General features: G+C 40.9%; 1 protein-coding gene and 7 non-coding genes across 8 annotated transcripts in view; all 8 read left to right on the top strand.

Moving 5' to 3' along the window:
- LOC145984974 (von Willebrand factor A domain-containing protein 8-like) overlaps window positions 1-17,811 on the top strand; it is a 443,428-nt gene that overhangs the window by 181,086 nt on the left and 244,531 nt on the right. The gene's annotated exons all lie outside the window — the stretch shown is intronic.
- LOC145986115 (U1 spliceosomal RNA) lies at window positions 1,728-1,889 on the top strand. The gene has a single exon (XR_014441548.1). It is a non-coding gene; the product is annotated as a U1 spliceosomal RNA (small nuclear RNA).
- Window positions 4,369-4,530, top strand: LOC145986113 (U1 spliceosomal RNA). The gene has a single exon (XR_014441546.1). It is a non-coding gene; the product is annotated as a U1 spliceosomal RNA (small nuclear RNA).
- Window positions 7,010-7,171, top strand: LOC145986112 (U1 spliceosomal RNA). The gene has a single exon (XR_014441545.1). It is a non-coding gene; the product is annotated as a U1 spliceosomal RNA (small nuclear RNA).
- Window positions 9,651-9,812, top strand: LOC145986152 (U1 spliceosomal RNA). Its single transcript, XR_014441583.1, has one exon. It is a non-coding gene; the product is annotated as a U1 spliceosomal RNA (small nuclear RNA).
- On the top strand, window positions 12,293-12,454 carry LOC145986151 (U1 spliceosomal RNA). The gene has a single exon (XR_014441582.1). It is a non-coding gene; the product is annotated as a U1 spliceosomal RNA (small nuclear RNA).
- Window positions 14,935-15,096, top strand: LOC145986111 (U1 spliceosomal RNA). The gene has a single exon (XR_014441544.1). It is a non-coding gene; the product is annotated as a U1 spliceosomal RNA (small nuclear RNA).
- On the top strand, window positions 17,576-17,737 carry LOC145986107 (U1 spliceosomal RNA). Its single transcript, XR_014441542.1, has one exon. It is a non-coding gene; the product is annotated as a U1 spliceosomal RNA (small nuclear RNA).

Raw genomic sequence — 17,811 nt, 5'->3', positions numbered from 1 at the left:
GCCCGTTGAAGGCATGACCATTTGAAAAAGTTGTGCTGCAATAGTTACGAATGTATACCTTACATTGGAAGAGATTTGACAAATAGGCTAGCTGAATTATGCTAGAAATAATCGCAAGTGACAGGAGGAGAATGAGTGGTTAACGACAATTCTCTACATGCTACGTAAATATTGTGTTTTTCATTTACGTCCCTTTCCTTTGATATTTACTAATTGCGACGACAAGGATGAATAATGGGTACGTGACGAAAGGACACTCGTAAGGCCCACAACATGCCCAGGTTAGGACTCTAACCGAGGGGGCTTCAAGTGACGGGTAAAATTTTTAGTAAATTCGGATACACTTTTATGTGAAAATTTCTGCTAAACCGATTCTGCTCGACCGTGTTTTTGAGTTTCTGATGTAAATATTCGAGTTTTATTCACAGATAGTTTAACTTGGACCGGACCTACAGTTTAGAGTGGGATCCAAGCCATTATGTGCCTCGACCGAGTATCGAACCCCTCGATTACAAAACGAGAAACGCTTTAGAGTGCGACTTGTTTGAAGCAAAGGCTCCGGCACCTTTATACATGAATTAGATATGCTATTTAACATAGAAACTTATGTTTTTCTTTTGTTTTAATCTGCGTTTGAAGTGTAAAATTGTGTCTGTGAGAATGTTCAAAGAAACCGTGGGAGAGGTGTAGTTTTTTATGTAATGTGGTGAAAATGAGACAGTGCATAGGAGAATTTTGCCATCCCTGCGTCCCCCCTCCCTCCGAACACTGTTTATAGCGAAGGTTTTTGATTTGACAATTTTGCATGTAATAGACACAAGGAGAAATATTATTTCGTTGTCGATAAGTTTTTCAAATTTTAAGTGGAATTTGTTGTCCGGTAGGCTAATCGGGACTGGACGTTCAGTTTAGAGTGGAACCGAAGCAGAGTGGAATGTTGCTCCACTGGAAGTGAATGCAGTACAGCGGTAGCAGTAGGCCATCAGGAACACCCGATATGAAATGAAACCGACAAGTGCAATTTGGGATGTGATTGAGGAGGAGACAGGTAATGCAACTGAAGACAAGAAGGCATCTTCCAACGAGTATAGATATTCTTCTTCACTCACGGGACAAGACGTGAACGCGTCAGGTCTTCTCGGTACGGTACATCCCTCTCGCATTTCCTCCCTTAACGTTTCTGATAAACGACAAATTGTGTTCCAGCCATCATTTGGAATTTCTTGCGTGAAGAAAACCCAAAGCATTCCCGTCGATATCAGTCCACTTTCTTTCCTTTTTTGACAAGAAAATGTCCATTCTTCAAGAGCACACGAGTGGAACCCGTCCTATTTCCGAGCGTGAATCGGAGAAGGTTATTTTCAGATATGCAATAATTGAACTGTATACCCCGTGAACCTGAAGGGGACAGAAAACGAGAAGGCCAGCCAGCAACATTCGTATGTGAAAGTTGAACGTAGTGTGGATAATGTTGGAGTAAGTAAACGTTTCTCAATAGATGGCAGCACAAGGAGTAGCTTCTTTTCCTCCCTTAAAAAGTTGGTTCAAAGTTTACTTTTGAAGATAACTTGAACACATTTAGTTGTATATATATTGTCTGTGTAAAGTAATTATAGTAATTATAAGTTATAATTGACAAGTTGCGAAACACTTTCCGATATGCGTAAACACTCGATGAGAGTTAGTTGAGAAGATAGAGTAGGGTGTGAGAGGTTTCCGGTCGAGGCATACTTACCTGGCGTAGGGGTTACCGTGATCAGCAAGGCGGTTCCCCCGGGGTGAGGCTCTTCCATTGCACTTCGGTTGGGCTGACCCCCGCGAATATCCCAAACGTGGATATCTCGGGCGTGTAATTTTTGTTAGTTGGGACTGCGTTCGCGCCGTCCCTGAAAAATAAATGTAGAACAAAAAATGTATGTTTTGGTAATGTTAAGTTCGGTCTGTTTTTTGGGAGTATTGTTTCGTGATAAACTTGTTGAAAGCTGCGATCCGTTCAGAAGTTTCGTTCGCCAAGAAATTGGCTGACCCAATCGGAAAGGACAGACCAGATGGACGATCTGTTTTCTTTCTGCCTGCCTACAAGACCCAATGAGATCAGAGAAGAAAGTTTGGGAAAATTCAATAAATAATCTTTCAAGGGATTTGACGTTGTCACCTGTCCTCATTTATAACCTAACGAACCGCACCTCGCTCTCTGTTTCGAACATGGAAATCGGGACTCCCTTTGCTTCCAGAGCCTTAACGCGTGCACTGCATGGCGTAGAATGTAGTAAGCGGTAACATAACATCCAACCTTCATAATGTTGGTAGTCGTCCTGCATATTAGCAGAGATCTTAAAGATGTTTTCGTTGCGTCGAAATTACCATTACAATAACGAATTCGCGTGAATAAACAGTTGTCTGATTTTTAAGAATTTTTTAAGACTACATTTAACCAGAGAGCATATTTATAATAAAGGGTATTCCCTCATGGAAACTCAACCACGTCGTACCAGTACCTGGTGCTTGAAACAATGCATCCTTTGGTAGAAAAATAAACCAATAAAATGAACTAGTTTTTCTTGCTTGTTGAATACATAATACTTAGATTTCCAAATTCAAATTGTCCATTTTATGTATTAATATTGGCTTGTACTTCACCGCCCGTTGAAGGCATGACCATTTGAAAAAGTTGTGCTGCAATAGTTACGAATGTATACCTTACATTGGAAGAGATTTGACAAATAGGCTAGCTGAATTATGCTAGAAATAATCGCAAGTGACAGGAGGAGAATGAGTGGTTAACGACAATTCTCTACATGCTACGTAAATATTGTGTTTTTCATTTACGTCCCTTTCCTTTGATATTTACTAATTGCGACGACAAGGATGAATAATGGGTACGTGATGAAAGGACACTTGTAAGGCCCACAACATGCCCAGGTTAGGACTCTAACCGAGGGGGCTTCAAGTGACGGGTAAAATTTTTAGTAAATTCGGATGCACTTTTATGTGAAAATTTCTGCTAAACCGATTCTGCTCGACCGTGTTTTTGAGTTTCTGATGTAAATATTCGAGTTTTATTCACAGATAGTTTAACTTGGACCGGACCTACAGTTTAGAGTGGGATCCAAGCCATTATGTGCCTCGACCGAGTATCGAACCCCTCGATTACAAAACGAGAAACGCTTTAGAGTGCGACTTGTTTGAAGCAAAGGCTCCGGCACCTTTATACATGAATTAGATATGCTATTTAACATAGAAACTTATGTTTTTCTTTTGTTTTAATCTGCGTTTGAAGTGTAAAATTGTGTCTGTGAGAATGTTCAAAGAAACCGTGGGAGAGGTGTAGTTTTTTATGTAATGTGGTGAAAATGAGACAGTGCATAGGAGAATTTTGCCATCCCTGCGTCCCCCCTCCCACCGAACACTGTTTATAGCGAAGGTTTTTGATTTGACAATTTTGCATGTAATAGACACATGGAGAAATATTATTTCGTTGTCGATAAGTTTTTCAAATTTTAAGTCGAATTTGTTGTCCGGTAGGCTAATCGGGACTGGACGTTCAGTTTAGAGTGGAACCGAAGCAGAGTGGAATGTTGCTCCACTGGAAGTGAATGCAGTACAGCGGTAGCAGTAGGCCATCAGGAACACCCGATATGAAATGAAACCGACAAGTGCAATTTGGGATGTGATTGAGGAGGAGACAGGTAATGCAACTGAAGACAAGAAGGCATCTTCCAACGAGTATAGATATTCTTCTTCACTCACGAGACAAGACGTGAACGCGTCAGGTCTTCTCGGTACGGTACATCCCTCTCGCATTTCCTCCCTTAACGTTTCTGATAAACGACAAATTGTGTTCCAGCCATCATTTGGAATTTCTTGCGTGAAGAAAACCCAAAGCATTCCCGTCGATATCAGTCCACTTTCTTTCCTTTTTTGACAAGAAAATGTCCATTCTTCAAGAGCACACGAGTGGAACCCGTCCTATTTCCGAGCGTGAATCGGAGAAGGTTATTTTCAGATATGCAATAATTGAACTGTATAACCCGTGAACCTGAAGGGGACAGAAAACGAGAAGGCCAGCCAGCAACATTCGTATGTGAAAGTTGAACGTAGTGTGGATAATGTTGGAGTAAGTAAACGTTTCTCAATAGATGGCAGCACAAGGAGTAGCTTCTTTTCCTCCCTTAAAAAGTTGGTTCAAAGTTTACTTGTGAAGATAACTTGAACACATTTAGTTGTATATATATTGTCTGTGTAAAGTAATTATAGTAATTATAAGTTATAATTGACAAGTTGCGAAACACTTTCCGATATGCGTAAACACTCGATGAGAGTTAGTTGAGAAGATAGAGTAGGGTGTGAGAGGTTTCCGGTCGAGGCATACTTACCTGGCGTAGGGGTTACCGTGATCAGCAAGGCGGTTCCCCCGGGGTGAGGCTCTTCCATTGCACTTCGGTTGGGCTGACCCCCGCGAATATCCCAAACGTGGATATCTCGGGCGTGTAATTTTTGTTAGTTGGGACTGCGTTCGCGCCGTCCCTGAAAAATAAATGTAGAACAAAAAATGTATGTTTTGGTAATGTTAAGTTCGGTCTGTTTTTTGGGAGTATTGTTTCGTGATAAACTTGTTGAAAGCTGCGATCCGTTCAGAAGTTTCGTTCGCCAAGAAATTGGCTGACCCAATCGGAAAGGACAGACCAGATGGACGATCTGTTTTCTTTCTGCCTGCCTACAAGACCCAATGAGATCAGAGAAGAAAGTTTGGGAAAATTCAATAAATAATCTTTCAAGGGATTTGACGTTGTCACCTGTCCTCATTTATAACCTAACGAACCGCACCTCGCTCTCTGTTTCGAACATGGAAATCGGGACTCCCTTTGCTTCCAGAGCCTTAACGCGTGCACTGCATGGCGTAGAATGTAGTAAGCGGTAACATAACATCCAACCTTCATAATGTTGGTAGTCGTCCTGCATATTAGCAGAGATCTTAAAGATGTTTTCGTTGCGTCGAAATTACCATTACAATAACGAATTCGCGTGAATAAACAGTTGTCTGATTTTTAAGAATTTTTTAAGACTACATTTAACCAGAGAGCATATTTATAATAAAGGGTATTCCCTCATGGAAACTCAACCACGTCGTACCAGTACCTGGTGCTTGAAACAATGCATCCTTTGGTAGAAAAATAAACCAATAAAATGAACTAGTTTTTCTTGCTTGTTGAATACATAATACTTAGATTTCCAAATTCAAATTGTCCATTTTATGTATTAATATTGGCTTGTACTTCACCGCCCGTTGAAGGCATGACCATTTGAAAAAGTTGTGCTGCAATAGTTACGAATGTATACCTTACATTGGAAGAGATTTGACAAATAGGCTAGCTGAATTATGCTAGAAATAATCGCAAGTGACAGGAGGAGAATGAGTGGTTAACGACAATTCTCTACATGCTACGTAAATATTGTGTTTTTCATTTACGTCCCTTTCCTTTGATATTTACTAATTGCGACGACAAGGATGAATAATGGGTACGTGATGAAAGGACACTTGTAAGGCCCACAACATGCCCAGGTTAGGACTCTAACCGAGGGGGCTTCAAGTGACGGGTAAAATTTTTAGTAAATTCGGATGCACTTTTATGTGAAAATTTCTGCTAAACCGATTCTGCTCGACCGTGTTTTTGAGTTTCTGATGTAAATATTCGAGTTTTATTCACAGATAGTTTAACTTGGACCGGACCTACAGTTTAGAGTGGGATCCAAGCCATTATGTGCCTCGACCGAGTATCGAACCCCTCGATTACAAAACGAGAAACGCTTTAGAGTGCGACTTGTTTGAAGCAAAGGCTCCGGCACCTTTATACATGAATTAGATATGCTATTTAACATAGAAACTTATGTTTTTCTTTTGTTTTAATCTGCGTTTGAAGTGTAAAATTGTGTCTGTGAGAATGTTCAAAGAAACCGTGGGAGAGGTGTAGTTTTTTATGTAATGTGGTGAAAATGAGACAGTGCATAGGAGAATTTTGCCATCCCTGCGTCCCCCCTCCCACCGAACACTGTTTATAGCGAAGGTTTTTGATTTGACAATTTTGCATGTAATAGACACATGGAGAAATATTATTTCGTTGTCGATAAGTTTTTCAAATTTTAAGTCGAATTTGTTGTCCGGTAGGCTAATCGGGACTGGACGTTCAGTTTAGAGTGGAACCGAAGCAGAGTGGAATGTTGCTCCACTGGAAGTGAATGCAGTACAGCGGTAGCAGTAGGCCATCAGGAACACCCGATATGAAATGAAACCGACAAGTGCAATTTGGGATGTGATTGAGGAGGAGACAGGTAATGCAACTGAAGACAAGAAGGCATCTTCCAACGAGTATAGATATTCTTCTTCACTCACGAGACAAGACGTGAACGCGTCAGGTCTTCTCGGTACGGTACATCCCTCTCGCATTTCCTCCCTTAACGTTTCTGATAAACGACAAATTGTGTTCCAGCCATCATTTGGAATTTCTTGCGTGAAGAAAACCCAAAGCATTCCCGTCGATATCAGTCCACTTTCTTTCCTTTTTTGACAAGAAAATGTCCATTCTTCAAGAGCACACGAGTGGAACCCGTCCTATTTCCGAGCGTGAATCGGAGAAGGTTATTTTCAGATATGCAATAATTGAACTGTATAACCCGTGAACCTGAAGGGGACAGAAAACGAGAAGGCCAGCCAGCAACATTCGTATGTGAAAGTTGAACGTAGTGTGGATAATGTTGGAGTAAGTAAACGTTTCTCAATAGATGGCAGCACAAGGAGTAGCTTCTTTTCCTCCCTTAAAAAGTTGGTTCAAAGTTTACTTGTGAAGATAACTTGAACACATTTAGTTGTATATATATTGTCTGTGTAAAGTAATTATAGTAATTATAAGTTATAATTGACAAGTTGCGAAACACTTTCCGATATGCGTAAACACTCGATGAGAGTTAGTTGAGAAGATAGAGTAGGGTGTGAGAGGTTTCCGGTCGAGGCATACTTACCTGGCGTAGGGGTTACCGTGATCAGCAAGGCGGTTCCCCCGGGGTGAGGCTCTTCCATTGCACTTCGGTTGGGCTGACCCCCGCGAATATCCCAAACGTGGATATCTCGGGCGTGTAATTTTTGTTAGTTGGGACTGCGTTCGCGCCGTCCCTGAAAAATAAATGTAGAACAAAAAATGTATGTTTTGGTAATGTTAAGTTCGGTCTGTTTTTTGGGAGTATTGTTTCGTGATAAACTTGTTGAAAGCTGCGATCCGTTCAGAAGTTTCGTTCGCCAAGAAATTGGCTGACCCAATCGGAAAGGACAGACCTGATGGACGATCTGTTTTCTTTCTGCCTGCCTACAAGACCCAATGAGATCAGAGAAGAAAGTTTGGGAAAATTCAATAAATAATCTTTCAAGGGATTTGACGTTGTCACCTGTCCTCATTTATAACCTAACGAACCGCACCTCGCTCTCTGTTTCGAACATGGAAATCGGGACTCCCTTTGCTTCCAGAGCCTTAACGCGTGCACTGCATGGCGTAGAATGTAGTAAGCGGTAACATAACATCCAACCTTCATAATGTTGGTAGTCGTCCTGCATGTTAGCAGAGATCTTAAAGATGTTTTCGTTTCGTCGAAATTACCATTACAATAACGAATTCGCGTGAATAAACAGTTGTCTGATTTTTAAGAATTTTTTAAGACTACATTTAACCAGAGAGCATATTTATAATAAAGGGTATTCCCTCATGGAAACTCAACCACGTCGTACCAGTACCTGGTGCTTGAAACAATGCATCCTTTGGTAGAAAAATAAACCAATAAAATGAACTAGTTTTTCTTGCTTGTTGAATACATAATACTTAGATTTCCAAATTCAAATTGTCCATTTTATGTATTAATATTGGCTTGTACTTCACCGCCCGTTGAAGGCATGACCATTTGAAAAAGTTGTGCTGCAATAGTTACGAATGTATACCTTACATTGGAAGAGATTTGACAAATAGGCTAGCTGAATTATGCTAGAAATAATCGCAAGTGACAGGAGGAGAATGAGTGGTTAACGACAATTCTCTACATGCTACGTAAATATTGTGTTTTTCATTTACGTCCCTTTCCTTTGATATTTACTAATTGCGACGACAAGGATGAATAATGGGTACGTGATGAAAGGACACTCGTAAGGCCCACAACATGCCCAGGTTAGGACTCTAACCGAGGGGGCTTCAAGTGACGGGTAAAATTTTTAGTAAATTCGGATGCACTTTTATGTGAAAATTTCTGCTAAACCGATTCTGCTCGACCGTGTTTTTGAGTTTCTGATGTAAATATTCGAGTTTTATTCACAGATAGTTTAACTTGGACCGGACCTACAGTTTAGAGTGGGATCCAAGCCATTATGTGCCTCGACCGAGTATCGAACCCCTCGATTACAAAACGAGAAACGCTTTAGAGTGCGACTTGTTTGAAGCAAAGGCTCCGGCACCTTTATACATGAATTAGATATGCTATTTAACATAGAAACTTATGTTTTTCTTTTGTTTTAATCTGCGTTTGAAGTGTAAAATTGTGTCTGTGAGAATGTTCAAAGAAACCGGGGGAGAGGTGTAGTTTTTTATGTAATGTGGTGAAAATGAGACAGTGCATAGGAGAATTTTGCCATCCCTGCGTCCCCCCTCCCACCGAACACTGTTTATAGCGAAGGTTTTTGATTTGACAATTTTGCATGTAATAGACACAAGGAGAAATATTATTTCGTTGTCGATAAGTTTTTCAAATTTTAAGTCGAATTTGTTGTCCGGTAGGCTAATCGGGACTGGACGTTCAGTTTATAGTGGAACCGAAGCAGAGTGGAATGTTGCTCCACTGGAAGTGAATGCAGTACAGCGGTAGCAGTAGGCCATCAGGAACACCCAATATGAAATGAAACCGACAAGTGCAATTTGGGATGTGATTGAGGAGGAGACAGGTAATGCAACTGAAGACAAGAAGGCATCTTCCAACGAGTATAGATATTCTTCTTCACTCACGAGACAAGACGTGAACGCGTCAGGTCTTCTCGGTACGGTACATCCCTCTCGCATTTCCTCCCTTAACGTTTCTGATAAACGACAAATTGTGTTCCAGCCATCATTTGGAATTTCTTGCGTGAAGAAAACCCAAAGCATTCCCGTCGATATCAGTCCACTTTCTTTCCTTTTTTGACAAGAAAATGTCCATTCTTCAAGAGCACACGAGTGGAATCCGTCCTATTTCCGAGCGTGAATCGGAGAAGTTTATTTTCAGATATGCAATAATTGAACTGTATACCCCGTGAACCTGAAGGGGACAGAAAACGAGAAGGCCAGCCAGCAACATTCATATGTGAAAGTTGAACGTAGTGTGGATAATGTTGGAGTAAGTAAACGTTTCTCAATAGATGGCAGCACAAGGAGTAGCTTCTTTTCCTCCCTTAAAAAGTTGGTTCAAAGTTTACTTGTGAAGATAACTTGAACACATTTAGTTGTATATATATTGTCTGTGTAAAGTAATTATAGTAATTATAAGTTATAATTGACAAGTTGCGAAACACTTTCCGATATGCGTAAACACTCGATGAGAGTTAGTTGAGAAGATAGAGTAGGGTGTGAGAGGTTTCCGGTCGAGGCATACTTACCTGGCGTAGGGGTTACCGTGATCAGCAAGGCGGTTCCCCCGGGGTGAGGCTCTTCCATTGCACTTCGGTTGGGCTGACCCCCGCGAATATCCCAAACGTGGATATCTCGGGCGTGTGATTTTTGTTAGTTGGGACTGCGTTCGCGCCGTCCCTGAAAAATAAATGTAGAACAAAAAATGTATGTTTTGGTAATGTTAAGTTCTGTCATTTTTTTGGGAGTATTGTTTCGTGATAAACTTGTTGAAAGCTGCGATCCGTTCAGAAGTTTCGTTCGCCAAGAAATTGGCTGACCCAATCGGAAAGGACAGACCAGATGGACGATCTGTTTTCTTTCTGCCTGCCTACAAGACCCAATGAGATCAGAGAAGAAAGTTTGGGAAAATTCAATAAATAATCTTTCAAGGGATTTGACGTTGTCACCCGTCCTCATTTATAACCTAACGAACCGCACCTCGCTCTCTGTTTCGAACATGGAAATCGGGACTCCCTTTGCTTCCAGAGCCTTAACGCGTGCACTGCATGGCGTAGAATGTAGTAAGCGGTAACATAACATCCAACTTTCATAATGTTGGTAGTCGTCCTGCATATTAGCAGAGATCTTAAAGATGTTTTCGTTGCGTCGAAATTACCATTACAATAACGAATTCGCGTGAATAAACAGTTGTCTGATTTTTAAGAATTTTTTAAGACTACATTTAACCAGAGAGCATATTTATAATGAAAGGTATTCCCTCATGGAAACTCAACCACGTCGTACCAGTACCTGGTGCTTGAAACAATGCATCCTTTGGTAGAAAAATAAACCAATAAAATGAACTAGTTTTTCTTGCTTGTTGAATACATAATACTTAGATTTCCAAATTCAAATTGTCCATTTTATGTATTAATATTGGCTTGTACTTCACCGCCCGTTGAAGGCATGACCATTTGAAAAAGTTGTGCTGCAATAGTTACGAATGTATACCTTACATTGGAAGAGATTTGACAAATAGGCTAGCTGAATTATGCTAGAAATAATCGCAAGTGACGGGAGGAGAATGAGTGGTTAACGACAATTCTCTACATGCTACGTAAATATTGTGTTTTTCATTTACGTCCCTTTCCTTTGATATTTACTAATTGCGAAGACAAGGATGAATAATGGGTACGTGATGAAAGGACACTCGTAAGGCCCACAACATGCCCAGGTTAGGACTCTAACCGAGGGGGCTTCAAGTGACGGGTAAAATTTTTAGTAAATTCGGATGCACTTTTATGTGAAAATTTCTGCTAAACCGATTCTGCTCGACCGTGTTTTTGAGTTTCTGATGTAAATATTCGAGTTTTATTCACAGATAGTTTAACTTGGACCGGACCTACAGTTTAGAGTGGGATCCAAGCCATTATGTGCCTCGACCGAGTATCGAACCCCTCGATTACAAAACGAGAAACGCTTTAGAGTGCGACTTGTTTGAAGCAAAGGCTCCGGCACCTTTATACATGAATTAGATATGCTATTTAACATAGAAACTTATGTTTTTCTTTTGTTTTAATCTGCGTTTGAAGTGTAAAATTGTGTCTGTGAGAATGTTCAAAGAAACCGGGGGAGAGGTGTAGTTTTTTTATGTAATGTGGTGAAAATGAGACAGTGCATAGGAGAATTTTGCCATCCCTGCGTCCCCCCTCCCACCGAACACTGTTTATAGCGAAGGTTTTTGATTTGACAATTTTGCATGTAATAGACACAAGGAGAAATATTATTTCGTTGTCGATAAGTTTTTCAAATTTTAAGTGGAATTTGTTGTCCGGTAGGCTAATCGGGACTGGACGTTCAGTTTAGAGTGGAACCGAAGCAGAGTGGAATGTTGCTCCACTGGAAGTGAATGCAGTACAGCGGTAGCAGTAGGCCATCAGGAACACCCGATATGAAATGAAACCGACAAGTGCAATTTGGGATGTGATTGAGGAGGAGACAGGTAATGCAACTGAAGACAAGAAGGCATCTTCCAACGAGTATAGATATTCTTCTTCACTCACGGGACAAGACGTGAACGCGTCAGGTCTTCTCGGTACGGTACATCCCTCTCGCATTTCCTCCCTTAACGTTTCTGATAAACGACAAATTGTGTTCCAGCCATCATTTGGAATTTCTTGCGTGAAGAAAACCCAAAGCATTCCCGTCGATATCAGTCCACTTTCTTTCCTTTTTTGACAAGAAAATGTCCATTCTTCAAGAGCACACGAGTGGAACCCGTCCTATTTCCGAGCGTGAATCGGAGAAGGTTATTTTCAGATATGCAATAATTGAACTGTATACCCCGTGAACCTGAAGGGGACAGAAAACGAGAAGGCCAGCCAGCAACATTCGTATGTGAAAGTTGAACGTAGTGTGGATAATGTTGGAGTAAGTAAACGTTTCTCAATAGATGGCAGCACAAGGAGTAGCTTCTTTTCCTCCCTTAAAAAGTTGGTTCAAAGTTTACTTGTGAAGATAACTTGAACACATTTAGTTGTATATATATTGTCTGTGTAAAGTAATTATAGTAATTATAAGTTATAATTGACAAGTTGCGAAACACTTTCCGATATGCGTAAACACTCGATGAGAGTTAGTTGAGAAGATAGAGTAGGGTGTGAGAGGTTTCCGGTCGAGGCATACTTACCTGGCGTAGGGGTTACCGTGATCAGCAAGGCGGTTCCCCCGGGGTGAGGCTCTTCCATTGCACTTCGGTTGGGCTGACCCCCGCGAATATCCCAAACGTGGATATCTCGGGCGTGTGATTTTTGTTAGTTGGGACTGCGTTCGCGCCGTCCCTGAAAAATAAATGTAGAACAAAAAATGTATGTTTTGGTAATGTTAAGTTCTGTCATTTTTTTGGGAGTATTGTTTCGTGATAAACTTGTTGAAAGCTGCGATCCGTTCAGAAGTTTCGTTCGCCAAGAAATTGGCTGACCCAATCGGAAAGGACAGACCAGATGGACGATCTGTTTTCTTTCTGCCTGCCTACAAGACCCAATGAGATCAGAGAAGAAAGTTTGGGAAAATTCAATAAATAATCTTTCAAGGGATTTGACGTTGTCACCCGTCCTCATTTATAACCTAACGAACCGCACCTCGCTCTCTGTTTCGAACATGGAAATCGGGACTCCCTTTGCTTCCAGAGCCTTAACGCGTGCACTGCATGGCGTAGAATGTAGTAAGCGGTAACATAACATCCAACTTTCATAATGTTGGTAGTCGTCCTGCATATTAGCAGAGATCTTAAAGATGTTTTCGTTGCGTCGAAATTACCATTACAATAACGAATTCGCGTGAATAAACAGTTGTCTGATTTTTAAGAATTTTTTAAGACTACATTTAACCAGAGAGCATATTTATAATGAAAGGTATTCCCTCATGGAAACTCAACCACGTCGTACCAGTACCTGGTGCTTGAAACAATGCATCCTTTGGTAGAAAAATAAACCAATAAAATGAACTAGTTTTTCTTGCTTGTTGAATACATAATACTTAGATTTCCAAATTCAAATTGTCCATTTTATGTATTAATATTGGCTTGTACTTCACCGCCCGTTGAAGGCATGACCATTTGAAAAAGTTGTGCTGCAATAGTTACGAATGTATACCTTACATTGGAAGAGATTTGACAAATAGGCTAGCTGAATTATGCTAGAAATAATCGCAAGTGACGGGAGGAGAATGAGTGGTTAACGACAATTCTCTACATGCTACGTAAATATTGTGTTTTTCATTTACGTCCCTTTCCTTTGATATTTACTAATTGCGAAGACAAGGATGAATAATGGGTACGTGATGAAAGGACACTCGTAAGGCCCACAACATGCCCAGGTTAGGACTCTAACCGAGGGGGCTTCAAGTGACGGGTAAAATTTTTAGTAAATTCGGATGCACTTTTATGTGAAAATTTCTGCTAAACCGATTCTGCTCGACCGTGTTTTTGAGTTTCTGATGTAAATATTCGAGTTTTATTCACAGATAGTTTAACTTGGACCGGACCTACAGTTTAGAGTGGGATCCAAGCCATTATGTGCCTCGACCGAGTATCGAACCCCTCGATTACAAAACGAGAAACGCTTTAGAGTGCGACTTGTTTGAAGCAAAGGCTCCGGCACCTTTATACATGAATTAGATATGCTATTTAACATAGAAACTTATGTTTTTCTTTTGTTTTAATCTGCGTTTGAAGTGTAAAATTGTGTCTGTGAGAATGTTCAAAGAAACCGGGGGAGAGGTGTAGTTTTTTTATGTAATGTGGTGAAAATGAGACAGTGCATAGGAGAATTTTGCCATCCCTGCGTCCCCCCTCCCACCGAACACTGTTTATAGCGAAGGTTTTTGATTTGACAATTTTGCATGTAATAGACACAAGGAGAAATATTATTTCGTTGTCGATAAGTTTTTCAAATTTTAAGTCGAATTTGTTGTCCGGTAGGCTAATCGGGACTGGACGTTCAGTTTAGAGTGGAACCGAAGCAGAGTGGAATGTTGCTCCACTGGAAGTGAATGCAGTACAGCGGTAGCAGTAGGCCATCAGGAACACCCGATATGAAATGAAACCGACAAGTGCAATTTGGGATGTGATTGAGGAGGAGACAGGTAATGCAACTGAAGACAAGAAGGCATCTTCCAACGAGTATAGATATTCTTCTTCACTCACGAGACAAGACGTGAACGCGTCAGGTCTTCTCGGTACGGTACATCCCTCTCGCATTTCCTCCCTTAACGTTTCTGATAAACGACAAATTGTGTTCCAGCCATCATTTGGAATTTCTTGCGTGAAGAAAACCCAAAGCATTCCCGTCGATATCAGTCCACTTTCTTTCCTTTTTTGACAAGAAAATGTCCATTCTTCAAGAGCACACGAGTGGAACCCGTCCTATTTCCGAGCGTGAATCGGAGAAGGTTATTTTCAGATATGCAATAATTGAACTGTATACCCCGTGAACCTGAAGGGGACAGAAAACGAGAAGGCCAGCCAGCAACATTCGTATGTGAAAGTTGAACGTAGTGTGGATAATGTTGGAGTAAGTAAACGTTTCTCAATAGATGGCAGCACAAGGAGTAGCTTCTTTTCCTCCCTTAAAAAGTTGGTTCAAAGTTTACTTGTGAAGATAACTTGAACACATTTAGTTGTATATATATTGTCTGTGTAAAGTAATTATAGTAATTATAAGTTATAATTGACAAGTTGCGAAACACTTTCCGATATGCGTAAACACTCGATGAGAGTTAGTTGAGAAGATAGAGTAGGGTGTGAGAGGTTTCCGGTCGAGGCATACTTACCTGGCGTAGGGGTTACCGTGATCAGCAAGGCGGTTCCCCCGGGGTGAGGCTCTTCCATTGCACTTCGGTTGGGCTGACCCCCGCGAATATCCCAAACGTGGATATCTCGGGCGTGTAATTTTTGTTAGTTGGGACTGCGTTCGCGCCGTCCCTGAAAAATAAATGTAGAACAAAAAATGTATGTTTTGATAATGTTAAGTTCGGTCGGTTTTTTGGGAGTATTGTTTCGTGATAAACTTGTTGAAAGCTGCGATCCGTTCAGAAGTTTCGTTTGCCAAGAAATTGGCTGACCCAATCGGAAAGGACAGACCAGATGGACGATCTGTTTTCTTTCTGCCTGCCTACAAGACCCAATGAGATCAGAGAAGAAAGTTTGGGAAAATTCAATAAATAATCTTTCAAGGGATTTGACGTTGTCACCCGTCCTCATTTATAACCTAACGAACCGCACCTCGCTCTCTGTTTCGAACATGGAAATCGGGACTCCCTTTGCTTCCAGAGCCTTAACGCGTGCACTGCATGGCGTAGAATGTAGTAAGCGGTAACATAACATCCAACCTTCATAATGTTTGTAGTCGTCCTGCATATTAGCAGAGATCTTAAAGATGTTTTCGTTTCGTCGAAATTACCATTACAATAACGAATTCGCGTGAATAAACAGTTGTCTGATTTTTAAGAATTTTTTAAGACTACATTTAACCAGAGAGCATATTTATAATGAAGGGTATTCCCTCATGGAAACTCAACCACGTCGTACCAGTACCTGGTGCTTGAAACAATGCATCCTTTGGTAGAAAAATAAACCAATAAAATGAACTAGTTTTTCTTGCTTGTTGAATACATAATACTTAGATTTCCAAATTCAAATTGTCCATTTTATGTATTAATATTGGCTTGTACTTCACCGCCCGTTGAAGGCATGACCATTTGAAAAAGTTGTGCTGCAATAGTTACGAATGTATACCTTACATTGGAAGAGATTTGACAAATAGGCTAGCTGAATTATGCTAGAAATAATCGCAAGTGACAGGAGGAGAATGAGTGGTTAACGACAATTCTCTACATGCTACGTAAATATTGTGTTTTTCATTTACGTCCCTTTCCTTTGATATTTACTAATTGCGACGACAAGGATGAATAATGGGTACGTGATGAAAGGACACTCGTAAGGCCCACAACATGCCCAGGTTAGGACTCTAACCGAGGGGGCTTCAAGTGACGGGTAAAATTTTTAGTAAATTCGGATGCACTTTTATGTGAAAATTTCTGCTAAACCGATTCTGCTCGACCGTGTTTTTGAGTTTCTGATGTAAATATTCGAGTTTTATTCACAGATAGTTTAACTTGGACCGGACCTACAGTTTAGAGTGGGATCCAAGCCATTATGTGCCTCGACCGAGTATCGAACCCCTCGATTACAAAACGAGAAACGCTTTAGAGTGCGACTTGTTTGAAGCAAAGGCTCCGGTACCTTTATACATGAATTAGATATGCTATTTAACATAGAAACTTATGTTTTTCTTTTGTTTTAATCTGCGTTTGAAGTGTAAAATTGTGTCTGTGAGAATGTTCAAAGAAACCGTGGGAGAGGTGTAGTTTTTTATGTAATGTGGTGAAAATGAGACAGTGCATAGGAGAATTTTGCCATCCCTGCGTCCCCCCTCCCTCCGAACACTGTTTATAGCGAAGGTTTTTGATTTGACAATTTTGCATGTAATAGACACAAGGAGAAATATTATTTCGTTGTCGATAAGTTTTTCAAATTTTAAGTCGAATTTGTTGTCCGGTAGGCTAATCGGGACTGGACGTTCAGTTTAGAGTGGAACCGAAGCAGAGTGGAATGTTGCTCCACTGGAAGTGAATGCAGTACAGCGGTAGCAGTAGGCCATCAGGAACACCCGATATGAAATGAAACCGACAAGTGCAATTTGGGATGTGATTGAGGAGGAGACAGGTAATGCAACTGAAGACAAGAAGGCATCTTCCAACGAGTATAGATATTCTTCTTCACTCACGGGACAAGACGTGAACGCGTCAGGTCTTCTCGGTACGGTACATCCCTCTCGCATTTCCTCCCTTAACGTTTCTGATAAACGACAAATTGTGTTCCAGCCATCATTTGGAATTTCTTGCGTGAAGAAAACCCAAAGCATTCCCGTCGATATCAGTCCACTTTCTTTCCTTTTTTGACAAGAAAATGTCCATTCTTCAAGAGCACACGAGTGGAACCCGTCCTATTTCCGAGCGTGAATCGGAGAAGGTTATTTTCAGATATGCAATAATTGAACTGTATACCCCGTGAACCTGAAGGGGACAGAAAACGAGAAGGCCAGCCAGCAACATTCGTATGTGAAAGTTGAACGTAGTGTGGATAATGTTGGAGTAAGTAAACGTTTCTCAATAGATGGCAGCACAAGGAGTAGCTTCTTTTCCTCCCTTAAAAAGTTGGTTCAAAGTTTACTTGTGAAGATAACTTGAACACATTTAGTTGTATATATATTGTCTGTGTAAAGTAATTATAGTAATTATAAGTTATAATTGACAAGTTGCGAAACACTTTCCGATATGCGTAAACACTCGATGAGAGTTAGTTGAGAAGATAGAGTAGGGTGTGAGAGGTTTCCGGTCGAGGCATACTTACCTGGCGTAGGGGTTACCGTGATCAGCAAGGCGGTTCCCCCGGGGTGAGGCTCTTCCATTGCACTTCGGTTGGGCTGACCCCCGCGAATATCCCAAACGTGGATATCTCGGGCGTGTAATTTTTGTTAGTTGGGACTGCGTTCGCGCCGTCCCTGAAAAATAAATGTAGAACAAAAAATGTATGTTTTGGTAATGTTAAGTTCGGTCGGTTTTTTGGGAGGATTGTTTC

This window comes from Lepisma saccharinum, chromosome 3 (assembly GCF_977018435.1).
Source record: "Lepisma saccharinum chromosome 3, izLepSacc3.1, whole genome shotgun sequence".
Lineage (NCBI taxonomy): Eukaryota > Metazoa > Arthropoda > Insecta > Zygentoma > Lepismatidae > Lepisma > Lepisma saccharinum.
This window is presented reverse-complemented; position numbering and strand designations above follow the sequence as displayed.